The sequence below is a fragment of the Perognathus longimembris genome, chromosome 18 (assembly GCF_023159225.1).
Source record: "Perognathus longimembris pacificus isolate PPM17 chromosome 18, ASM2315922v1, whole genome shotgun sequence".
NCBI lineage: Eukaryota > Metazoa > Chordata > Mammalia > Rodentia > Heteromyidae > Perognathus > Perognathus longimembris.
This window is the reverse complement of record NC_063178.1, coordinates 52279163-52291659: the sequence shown is the minus strand read 5'-3', so window position 1 is coordinate 52291659 and position 12497 is coordinate 52279163. Positions and strand designations below refer to the sequence as shown.

The window sequence follows — 12497 nt, the reverse complement described above, 5'->3', positions numbered from 1 at the left end:
TTATAAATGACCCATCAACAGCCAATATCATACTGAATGAGGTAAAACTAAAAATATTTCCCCTAAAATCAGGAAGAGGAAAGGATATGAACTCTCTCCACTCCTCTTCAATATAGTTCTGGAATTCCTACTCATAGAAATCAGGAAAGAAAATACACATTAAAAAGATTCTCATAGGTAAAGAAGAAATTTAACTATCCCTATTTGCAAACAACATGATCTTATTCTTCAAATACCCAAAACGCTCCATGTTGAAGAGCCAAGAGCTTAGAATTGATCGACCAATTTGGCAAAGAAGCAGAATACAAAATCAACTCACAAAATCAGTAGCCTTTCCATACACTAGCAGTGTACAAGCTGAAAGGGAAATCATGAAAACAACTCCATTTTGAATGGTTTCAAAAAAAACCAAAAAGCAAAAACCTATGAACTAACCCAACCAAAGAGATATAAGAGCTTTATAATGAAAACTAAAGAAGTCTGAACAAAATCATCACAAATAGCAGAAAATGTAAAGACCTTTCATCCTTTCATGTTCATGGATAGCCCTAAACAATATTGTGAAAATGGCTACTTTGTTGAAAATGACATACAATGGCCTTGTTCTCTGGGGCCAATGAGGTCTCTTTCATGAAATTTTGATGTATTGTGACAAGAGTAAATATAGAGTTGTTTTCTGTATTGACCAAGGCTTATGATAGGGAAGAATGAGATATATTACCACATGTTCTCAGACAGGTGCATCATGAAAATAACACGATTTATATTTGAAAGTTTCGAAAAAAAATTAAACCTGTTTGAAGGTGAAAGTTCAGAATGTAATCGTGAAACTCAGTTTTGGCATTGAATGATTATACACTTCAGCATCATCATAGCTTCCTTAGGTAATACTAAATGAGTACATTTGTAGAGGCCACTGCATATGGAATACTTGCTGAAGCCTGCTTGCATGAGCCATCAATGCCCTGTGGCTGTAATGGATATTGGGTATGTGAATTGACCCTATGGGTATGCTGCTCTCATATGTTTGGTGGACATCTCAATGGCCTAGAAATTTTTCTTGGCATTTCACAGTTCACATGCAAATATTATCCTCTGAGGCAATCTAGTGGCATCTTCCCAAGCAGCTTTCATGCAATTTCTATCTTGACACAGATGGCTGACCAAATATAACTTTCATCTCTGGGGCTTCAGTATCTGTGGTCTTGGAAACATCATAACACCTGTGGTTAAAAATAAAAATAGGCAAACATGTTTTCAATCTTGTTTTTCTCCTGGATGCAAAGCCGCAGATGCAGAGCCTCAGGGAAGAGTTTTATACATTCTTCCCTGGGGATGCACAAGAGGAATCCATGAAAGAACATGGGCTACAGTGTAAACCTCTGCCAATAAAAAGACACATATGCATACATACAAACATATATGAGTATACATACTTGGCACTGCAACCTTTATTTCCAGGTGGAATTTCAGCTTGGCAGATGCTTCAAGAATGTGCCCTTTGATCTTCATACTCATTCTTCTCCAGCTTCCCCTTCCTGTCAAGTCCTTGGCTGGCAGTGGCTGCTTTTCTACAATGAAGCACCGAGCACACATGGATGGAGATGTGCTGATTGCTGGATTTTTTCCTCTCTACACTTTAGGAACAGATGGCAGTAACAGTGATGGTTCCAGGAATGAAGACAGTAATCCGTAAGTAACTTATCATTCTATTTTCATTTACTGCTTTATTTTCAGGATTGGCAATGGCTGAGGGAACTTGGCTGTGCAAAGCAATATCATTTGTCTTCTCTATTCTGACCTGCCATCCCTAGTGTACCTGAAGCAGTTTAGTTTCATTGCTCTATCTTGCACATACTCCTGAGTGACTTTCTGCCTGTCAGTAGAAGACACTTGTGTCATTCAGTGTAGCTTCTCCTTTCCAGGGGGGTAAGTTGTTCACTTTATTCCAACATCCCTGTATCTCCTGCATCCCAGCTATCATGGTTGATAATGAAGTGATGTTATTAGAGACAACCTGAGTCAGTGGCACAAATTCTGTACCAAAAGGTTACAGAAACCTTTCCTTCTCCACTGGCCAGTGGTCTGAAAAAAAATTTTGTGACACATATTTTGAAGAAATTGATTAAAATTATTGTAGTCTGGTGACTCATGACTGTAATCCTCTCTGTGCAAAAGGCTGATATCTGAGAATTGAGGGTTGAAGCCAGCCTGGACATGAATGTCCTTGAGAATTTTATCTCCAATTACCCATCCAAAAGCTGGAAGTGGAGCTTTGGCTCAAATAACAGAGTGCTTCCCTTGAGCAAAAAAGTTCAAGGAAAGTGTCCACGCTTTGATTTCAAGCTCCAGGACACTAACGCCTACCCATACACACATTGTATCTCTCTCTCTCTCACTCCTCTCTCTCTCTCTCTCTCGCTTTCTGTCTTTTACTGTAGATAAGAAGTTACTGTATCAAACTAACCACTGTGTCATTATTTCATGTCAGATATGGTCCACTATCCAAGTACTAACTCATTTAAGATAGCGTAATGTTTTTTTTTTTGTTTGTTTGTTTTGTTTTTGGCCAGTCCTGGGCCTTGGACTCAGGGCCTGAGCACTGTCCCTGGCTTCTTCCTGCTCAAGGCTAGCACTCTGCCACTTGAGCCACAGCGCCGCTTCTGGCCGTTTTCTGTATATGTGGTGCTGGGGAATCGAACCTAGGGCCTCGTGTATCCGAGGCAGGCACTCTTGCCACTAGGCTATATCCCCAGCCCAGCGTAATGTTTTAAACTGGCCAAAAAAATAAATAAGCAATATTCAATCCATTAATGTCATATGTTTTGAATTACTCCTCCTAAATTTCTATGCTCATTATTTAGGTTTATATTCAAAAACTACCAGTTAGTTTTAGCGTTGGCTTTTGCTGTTGAAGGAATCAAAAAAAATTCTCATCTTTTACACAACTTGACTCTGGGATTTGATATCTATGATGTTCAATGTGGAGATTGGCTAGCATTTAAAAATCACTTCACTTGCCTCTTTGGGAAGTACAAGAGTCCAAATTACTCCTGTATGAAAGACATAAAATCAATAGCAGTGATTACGGGACCATCAGGATTAACATCTTCCCAGATTGGAATGTTGCTGAGCCTCTACAGGTATCCACAGGTGAGGGTGGCAAAGTGGGGGTTATTAAATAAATATCTAATTTTGTGCCATTTCCAGTGATAGAAAAGAATGATAGGAAAATACTGGATGTGTGAGCCTAGTTAACTGTGATATCAAAAAAATGAGTTCCAAATAATTGGATATTTATAGTTCTATGTGTAGCAAAGAGGATAGAAAAATTAAGAGCAGAGTAAAGGTATTTTTTGAAGCAAGAAATAGGAAATGATTTTAAAGCGTGGAGATATGTTGACCAATGTGCTGCTAGATCACACCTGTAATTCCAGTTACTCAAAAAACTTTTATGTCTAGTTAGCCAGCCAAAAGCAGGAAGTGAATGTGTGGCTCCATTGGCAGAGTGCTAGCCTTGAAAGAAAAAATCAACCTAGTGCATGAGACCCTGAGTTCATTGTACTCTACTAGCTGTCTTGTACACACACACAAACACACACTCATGCAAGACATTATGTTGAATGAAGTCAGGTTCAGAAAGAGAGAGGACATTTGTCCTCTCATATATGAAAGTTAGGGCTAAAATATGACGACAAAATATGAAATAAGTATGGAATACATAAAAAGCCATTTGTCTATATGCATGATCCATCTGGCTAGTTGATTGCTTATATAGGGTGGACTCCCAAGGTGTAATGTGGCTGACCAAGTAACAGACAGTATAAAAATAAATGAATGATGGAAAGCTGAAGCCTATCTTGTTGAAAGGTGATATATATAAGATTTATATTTAACAGAGCAGAAGAAAGGGGAGTTGAAGTAGTTGGGTGGGAAATGCAACATAATATTCAACATAAAGTTATAATAATGGACTTAGGAAAGTTGGAATGGGTGTGGATGGTAAAGATAGGAGTTAGAGACAGAAATGACAAATATCAAAGGTATTGTATGAGTACATTGATACATTGCACAACTATTAAAACCTTTGAAAACAATTAAAAACAATTAAAACAAAAACAATTTAAAAAATGGAAAATTTTTGATAAAAAATGACTTTCCATTTTTAAATTGTTTTTACTGGTTACTTAGTAAATACACTTCAATACAGAGATTGTGATAGATGGTAATATTCTCATTCATGGGCTGTGTAATTTTCATTCTCTTTAGCTTACCTTTGGGCCTTTTGATCATGCCCTGAATGACCGTAACAAGTTCCCCGCTCTCTATCAGATGGCCCCAAAGGACACATCAATGGCCACTGCCATGGTCTCCTTACTGCTTCACTTCAACTGGAACTGGGTGGGAATGTTCACCATAGAAGATGAGAATGGTTTGTGGATTCTTCCTGAATTGAAAAAAGAAATGGCCAAGAGAAGAGTTTGTATAGCCTTTGAGCTAGTGATTCCAACCAATGCCGTATCATATGCACTCAAAATCATGTCCCGTTATAACCAGATTAATAAATCTTCATCAAACATTCTCATCATATACGGTGATGATGAATCCCTACTAGATTTAATGAAATGGGTTGAACAAGTGTTAATAAAGGGCAAAGTCTGTATATTGAACTCACAGTGGGAGTTAACCCTCAGAAAGAGATATTTCCTGCTAGGCTCTTTCCATGTACCTCTGATTTTCTCACATCATCATCCAGATGTTTCTGGATTCACAGATTTTGTCAAGGCAGTTAGCCCTTCCAAATACCCAGAAGACTTTTTCCTTGCTTGACTGTGGTTTCTCTCTTTTAATTGTTCCATTTCTGAGTCTGACTGTGTAACATGGGAGAACTGTCCTCATGATGCCTCCTTGGATTGGTTGCCTAGCTATAATTATGACTTAACTATGTCTGGAAACAGTTACAATATACACAATGCTGTGTATTCTGTGGCCCAGGCTCTCCATGAGATGCTTCTTCTTCAAACAGAAATGCAAACCATGGGAAACTGAAAAGGGACAGTGCCTTCCCCTGCACAGGTAAGGTCTTCACTCTTGGATGGCATACATCATGAGCACAGTCACTCCCTAGAGGGGTTCCTCACTGTATGAAATGCAATGTTTCAAGTATGTTTCCAAAATCTAAGACATTATAACTGATTAATTATCTGTGATGTGCTCTACACTGTGTTCATATGATCTTATGCACAAGCAGGTCAATAAAAAGAAACACATATATTTCTGTTTTTATAAATTCTTAGTTACAGATAACTTCACCATGATCATAGCTAATGTCCCGAAAACCGTTAATTCATCTTTCCCCTTTTAGTTTCTTAAGAAGTAGCAAAGGATGTTCTGCTGAGCAAAATTATCCACTTTTCATAAGTGATCTAGAATAATCCTACCTTTTGTTTTGAAATTTTAGCAAGCTCAATTGATACCCAATCATAAAATTTATGGCTGTGGCAAACGGCAGGTAGGCAACTTAGAATTGTTTCATTCAGGACTATATGTAGAATTAGTTTCCCTTAAGAATAAGCCTTCTAACTCCTTTCTGAGAGACCAAGGTTAAGAAATAATATTTTTATTCCTCCATAGTTTTTCTCCTGGGATACCTTATTAGATGTCTATCGTAAGCCTTAATTCTGAATGTAATATTAAATGCAATGAGGAGTTTTTCTTAGTTCAAGTTTTCTGTCTTAGATCTAGAATAGACTTCACCATAAGATGATGCATCTATTTTAGCTGCATGCTTTCCTGAAGAATATCCAATTTAACAATCCTGCTGGAAACCTAGTGATTTTGGATGAGAGAAGGAAATTTGAGGCAGAGTATGACATTGTGAACATTTGGAATTTTCCAGAAGGTCTTCAACTTGAGGTGAAAGTAGGAACGTTTTCTCCATATGCTCTACATGGCCATCAACTGTCTTTATCGGAAGATATGGTACAGTGGGCCATAGGAACTACAGAGGTGAGTTGGATCTAAACATAATGATTGAAAAACATACAGGTAAACAAAATTCAACACTAAATTGTTTATCTGGCTTGGTGCTAGTAACATTCTCCTGTAACCATACTTACTGAGATGGCTGAAATGTGAATATCATGGTTTGGAGTCAGACCAAGCAAGAGAGTCTTTAGGACACTTATCTCCTATTAACCAGTAATAATGATGGAAGTGGAGCTCTTGTTCAAGTTGTCAAGTGCTTGCCTTAAGCAATTAAGCTCAGATACAATACTCATTTCCTGAATTCAAGCCTTAGGTCTGGTACATGTACACCCATTAATTTATATCCTATGTATCAAACATTTAATTATTTCCAACCTAACAATTTTATTGAGTGACTCTCGAATAGAAAAGGAACATAATAATTTAATAAGGCTAAGTGCTTGTGATCATATCTGTCCTCCTAGCTACTCAGGACTCTAATGTTCTCTGATCTAAGATTACAGGTCAGGAAAAATCTCAAAAAGGCAGAAAAGTTTGTGAGACTCTTATCTCATTTGACCACCAAAATCTGAAAGTTGAACGGTGGCTCAAGTACTACAGTGCTAATCTTGAGTAAAAAGTGCTTAAGAACCATGCCCAGTCCTTGACTTAAAACTCAAGGATCAGGGGCTGGGGATATGGCCTAGTGGCAAGAGAGCTTGCCTCGTATGCATGAGGCCCTGGGTTCGATTCCCCAGCACCACATATACAGAAAACTGCCAGAAGTGGCGCTGTGGCTCAAGTGGCAGAGTGCTATCCTTGAGCAAAAGGAAGCCATGGACAGTGCTCAGGCCCTGAGTCCAAGGCCCAGGACTGGCCAAAGGTTAAAAAAAAAAAAAAAAAAAAAAAAAAAAAAACAGACCTCAAGGATCAGAACAAAAACATTAAGTGTGTTTCAAAATGTTGATTTACAATATTGTCTTCAAATATAAATTTAGCGGGGTTCTAATATTGTGACAAAGTACCTGAGGAATCACTTTATGTGGGTGAAAGTTGGTTTTGTTCCCTTCTGTGTCAGTTTCATTCATTGGTTAGTTGGCCTACTATTTAAGCATCTGTGGTTAGAGGTACCATTGAAGGGGCCTGGGTGAAAAGAAGATTCTCTTCTCATGCTACTGGAAAATGAAGAGGAAAATAGGATGGGCCTGCAGTTCACATAACCTTACAAAAGGGAGATCTGTGCTGTACTTTACAGCATTTAGAGGTTTGAAAAGGATTCCTCCTCTCTTCTCTTTACCATGCCACAGGTGAGACAACATATAATGACATGAATTCAATACAATTCCATAGGGCAGGAAACTAGGACTTAACCTTCTCACCATTAATTTCTACCTTTAAAAGTTCCCACATTACTCAATGACTCATAGCATATAAAGTCAGTAACTTTCTTCAGTTACTAGACTTGCATGGAAATATTGATTAATAACTTAAGTCTTAAAATACTGAAGGTTTTAGAGTGTTAGGTAAAATCTGAATAGTTACTGACAAGTATATGATTTCCCTCAGACTCCTCATTCTGTCTGCAGTGAGAGCTGTGGTCCTGGATATAGGAAATCTCCTCAGGAGGGGGAGGCTGTCTGTTGCTTTGATTGTACCCCTTGCCCAGAGAATGAGATTGCTAATGGTACAGGTAAGCCCATAACTTCGGGAGAAATTATTCATCTCTCTCTAGATTTCCACAATCCAACAAAGTCAATGCAAAAGTTGTATATTAAGATTACAGAGCCCATATTCCTTTTCCCTGTCAATTTAACTGTGAGAACTGATGGCATTCCTAGTTGAAATACCACAGTTCACGATTTGAAAAAAAAATATTTTATTAATATTTTCTGGTCTATGCAGGCAAACTTATCTCCAGGAAATCCTTCTTGTCATTAATCATTAAGTTTAAAACTCTAACACAAAATTAAGCACATCATATTCAGGAGAGTGTTTACCATAATAGATAAATTTTGTTTGCACAGAAAACACTGATTTTGCACACTTTTATTTCATAGTACAGAGAACTGGTCCTGCAACAGAGAAAGTGTTCAGAAAGATGGAATCGGTTTAAGAAGTGAGACTGAGTGTTGTACATACCATGGCTTTGGAGAATCAAAGAGTGTTTTCTCTGTTCCATTACTTCACAGATGAGTAGGACTGCAAGTATGTGCCACAGAGATTAATAGTGTTAGAAAAAGACATGTATGAAAATTTATGCCATGTCATTCACAATTTTCTATAGGGTTACAGAACTGTGCACACTGCTAACTGCTAAAAAGAGTATTAAAAGTATTAAAACAAAGGGTGTTAGGACATTAGCCTGTCAGAATTGGCACTTTTTTGATACATGTGGTTACTAAAGAGGAAATAAAAAGTTGAAAAAATAGTTTACATAAAGAAGAATATGGAAAGTAGAGAAGGTTTCGATGTAGAAAATGAAAGTACATTTATGATAGGAAATGTTAATGTGTTAGGATTACATCTACCTGAACAATTTCCTAATTTTTTTTGAAAAAATGAATGGAAATAAACAAGAACTAATGATAGACCACACTTCTCACCAGATATGGAGCAGTGTGTGAAGTGTACAGATCATCACTATTCCAACACAGAGAGAAACCAGTGCCTCCTAAGAGCTGTAAGTTTCCTGGCCTATGGAGAGCCCTTGGGGATTGCCTTGGCAAGTGTGGCTCTCGGTTTATCTACACTCACAGCAGTTGTTCTTGGGGTCTTTGTGAAACATCACAACACACCCATTGTCAAGGCTAATAACCAGGCTCTCAGCTACATCCTGCTCATCTCCCTCATCTTCTGCTTCCTCTGTTCCTTGCTCTTTATTGGCCGCCCCAACTCAGTCACCTGCATTCTACAGCAAACCACATTTGGTGTTACATTCACTATAGCTGTTTCTGCTGTCTTGGCCAAAACTGTAACTGTGGTTATGGTCTTCAAATTCACTTCTCCAGGGAGAACGATGAGGTGGCTGCTGGTATCAAGGGCCCCTAACATCATCATTCCCATCTGTACTCTGATCCAGGTTATTCTCTGTGCAATCTGGCTGGGAACCTCTCCTCCTTTCATTGACACAGATGCCCACTCTGAACATGGTCTCATCATCATCCTGTGTAATAAGGGCTCTGTCACTGCTTTCTACTGTGTCTTGGTATTCCTGGCCTCCTTGGCCCTGGCCAGCTTCACTGTGGCTTTCCTGGCCAGAAACCTGCCTGACATCTTCAATGAAGCAAAGTTCCTCACCTTCAGCATGCTGGTATTCTGCAGTGTGTGGCTCACCTTCCTGCCTGTCTACCACAGTGCCAAGGGGAAGCTCATGGTGGCTATAGAGGTCTTCTCCATCTTAACCTCTAGTGCAGGACTCTTAGGCTGCATCTTTGCCCCCAAGTGCTATATCATATTGTTAAGGCCAGATAGAAATGTTCTGCATGCCCTCCGGAATAAAATGCACATTGGGAAGAATAATCCATCTTAAGGTCACATGTATGAATTTTGGGATTAAATCTACATTTCTTTTCTCAAGCAGATATTATTTTATATATTTGAAATAATCTCAAGAATTAGTGACTGCTTCTAATTTCTCTAGTGATGGTACAATCACAAGTGCTAGCTAAAGGTGCATTTTTAAAATTTTTTTATATTCCTATTTACTCTGCATTCATTCCATCATCCCAATTAGTATATTTTTCACTCTTGATTTGTTTTGTAATTTTTTTCTTTATTAATCATTTACTTAAAGTTTCTGTTTGGGCATCTGTCTTGGGACTTGAACTTAAAGCCTATGTACTGTCAGTGACTTTATTGTTTTCTAAAACTATGGTTTTACCACTTGAGTCACAGACCTGCTTTTGGCTCTGTGGTGGTTAACTGAAGACAAGAGTCTCAATGGACTTTTATGCCCAGGTTGGTTTCAAAATCTGACCCCTGTATCACATCTTCCTAAGTAGTTGAGTTCAACTAAGTTATACTGACATAATTTTAAAATACATTAAATTCCTCCTTCTATATCACTACACTGCTTAATCCCCAAATATATTATATTAATGTTTTCATTTTATTTCTATTCACATATCTGCCTTTTGCAACAATCCTCAATCTGTTTTGTTTGATCATTCTTTCCCCATTCTTTGTATCCCTTCCCTCTCTCTTTTCCTTTCGTCCTTTGTCTTCTTGTCCCCCATTTTTAAAATTGTCCCCCATAGTTTTAAAATTTCAAGAATGCTTTTTATATGCAACAAAAATACACTTCAATTTTATAACACGATGTATTGGATTAATGGAGTATTGGTGGGACAAAGTATAGATTTATAATAGTTTGAATATATATGGCTGTATATACATTAAACTTATTCTAGCTTAATCACTTAAGAATATTATACATACAAAGTTATATATATTCAATATACATGTATGCTTCTTATGTTATCAATTGTTGTTACTTCAGTTGACAGCAAGTAAATATTATATGTACAGTATCTTAGTTTTATACGAGATGCTTTACTCATAATTAAATAGACCAAATTATTGAGTTTTATACTAGGTTTGACTATTTAAAACACATGGTCACATAATGGAAGCCCTTCTTGCCCTCTTGTATTGTTATTGTGCTTTGTTCTGAAATCTTTATTTCTAATACATAATTCCATAATGACAGTGAATTTCTATTGCTTTTGTTTAGAGTTGGAAATACAACTATGTATTGGCAAAAAAAAAAAAAAAAAACATCGTGTTCATGTTCATTTTACATAGATTATGACTTAACAAATATTTCTATATCATTAGTATTTTTATCAGGACATGGTCAATGTGCTTCAGTTTATATTGAAATTCATGCTTTCTCTTTCTTCTTGATTTTGACAATTTCATCAATAAGTTTGATTACTGTTGTTGAATAAAACACTAATTGCCCATTCAGTAGCAAGCACTTAACTCTTATTACAAAATGTGAGCTCCCAGTACCCACTATGCAGAAGTCAGAGTGTATTTTGACCATCAGGAAGGGGAGCAAGTTACCAAATGTCAGTAAAGAAAAAGACATAGCGATGATACTTACAACATCCGGTCCATGTTATACAAATATTATAATCAATTGTAAAGGAGAAATTCTTATGCTGACACTGGTGTTCATAAGGCAAAAGTATCACAGGGAAGTACGTATTAAATGTATACATATAATAATCTATGTATGCACAAGAGTATTCACTGACAGTGTATTGAGATTGGATCCCATACGAGTTCGGTCACAGGTCTATAGGATGAAGTCCTTAGGCTTTGGCTCATCTTATTTTCATGTGAGGCACCATATGAGTGAAACTGTGCTACTATCAAGATAAAACGATGTCTGTCTCATACTTTTACTTTACAGTTCCTACAGGAAAGATATAGAAAGACATATTCTCATGTGTGTGTGTGCGCACACACACACACACACGCAAAGGAAATAAAATCAACAGTTCTTTTAGATGCAAAGAATATCAAATCAAACCCATAGTATCCAGGCTGGTGATTAAACTAGAACCAGCCAGCCAGGTACACACCTGTCATCCTAGCTACTCAGGAGGCTGAGATCTGTGGGTCATGGTTCCAAGCTAGCCTTGGTAGGAAGTCCATGAGACACTTATCTGCAATTGGCCCACAGAGAACCAGAAGAATGTTAGTATCTCTAGCTCCCAGATGCATCAGCAGAGCACCCTCCCTGCGGAGCCAGCCGGCAGTGAACGGGAATCCTGACTGAGGGCAGGTGAGGATTAAGGAAAAGGAAAAATACAAGACAAGAGAAAAAAGACAAGAGGCAAAGATGGGGTATGGGAGGTCTCCATCTCGAGATTGAGACTCAAGACTGCAGAGACAGTTTATTTTCAACTCCCAGCTTATATGCAGTTTTGGAACCAGGGAATCGCATAGGGGTGTTAAAATTCCAGAACACAAAGAAGCTTAGAAGTTTGCAACATTTGATTACAGTAAACACAAGGTAACAAAGCAATTCTGGACAGTGGCTGTGGACAAATATCTTTGCCTTTAGCATATCCTGGCAGTAACAGCACAGCCAGAGGTGATAATGAACCTAGCTGCAGGTTTGGCTCCCGACATTCTGGCGACATCGGCACAGCCAGATGTCAGGATGAGCTTAGCTGCTAGCTCGGTTCCCGACAATTCCCCCCGTCTTTTTATTAAAAGAAGCGAACCCACCTGTCTTAGGTGGGGTGGGTACCCCAGCCTGCCTTACCTTTCTCAGGGAACAACTTCAGAGCAGTGCTGAAGCCCCATGTCTTAGGTCGGTTAAGGCTGGTACTGCCTCATACCCGTCTCTGGCTGCGGTTCCTCTCAGGGGAAATTCATTTACTTGGAGCTTGACCTTATTCAGCTGGCTGGCTAAACTCATGAAAGAGTTTTGCAATATGCGTACAATGCAAGGAAGGCATAGGCAAGCCATCAGCAAAAGTATCCCGGGGCTGAGCAATGTCATTAGCAGCCCC

General features: G+C 38.3%; 1 pseudogene; it reads left to right on the top strand.

Annotated features, from left to right (window-relative positions):
- The first annotated feature begins 1004 nt into the window (after positions 1–1004).
- On the top strand, positions 1005–9496 carry LOC125367076 (annotated as a pseudogene).
- Positions 9497–12497: the final 3001 nt, after the last annotated feature.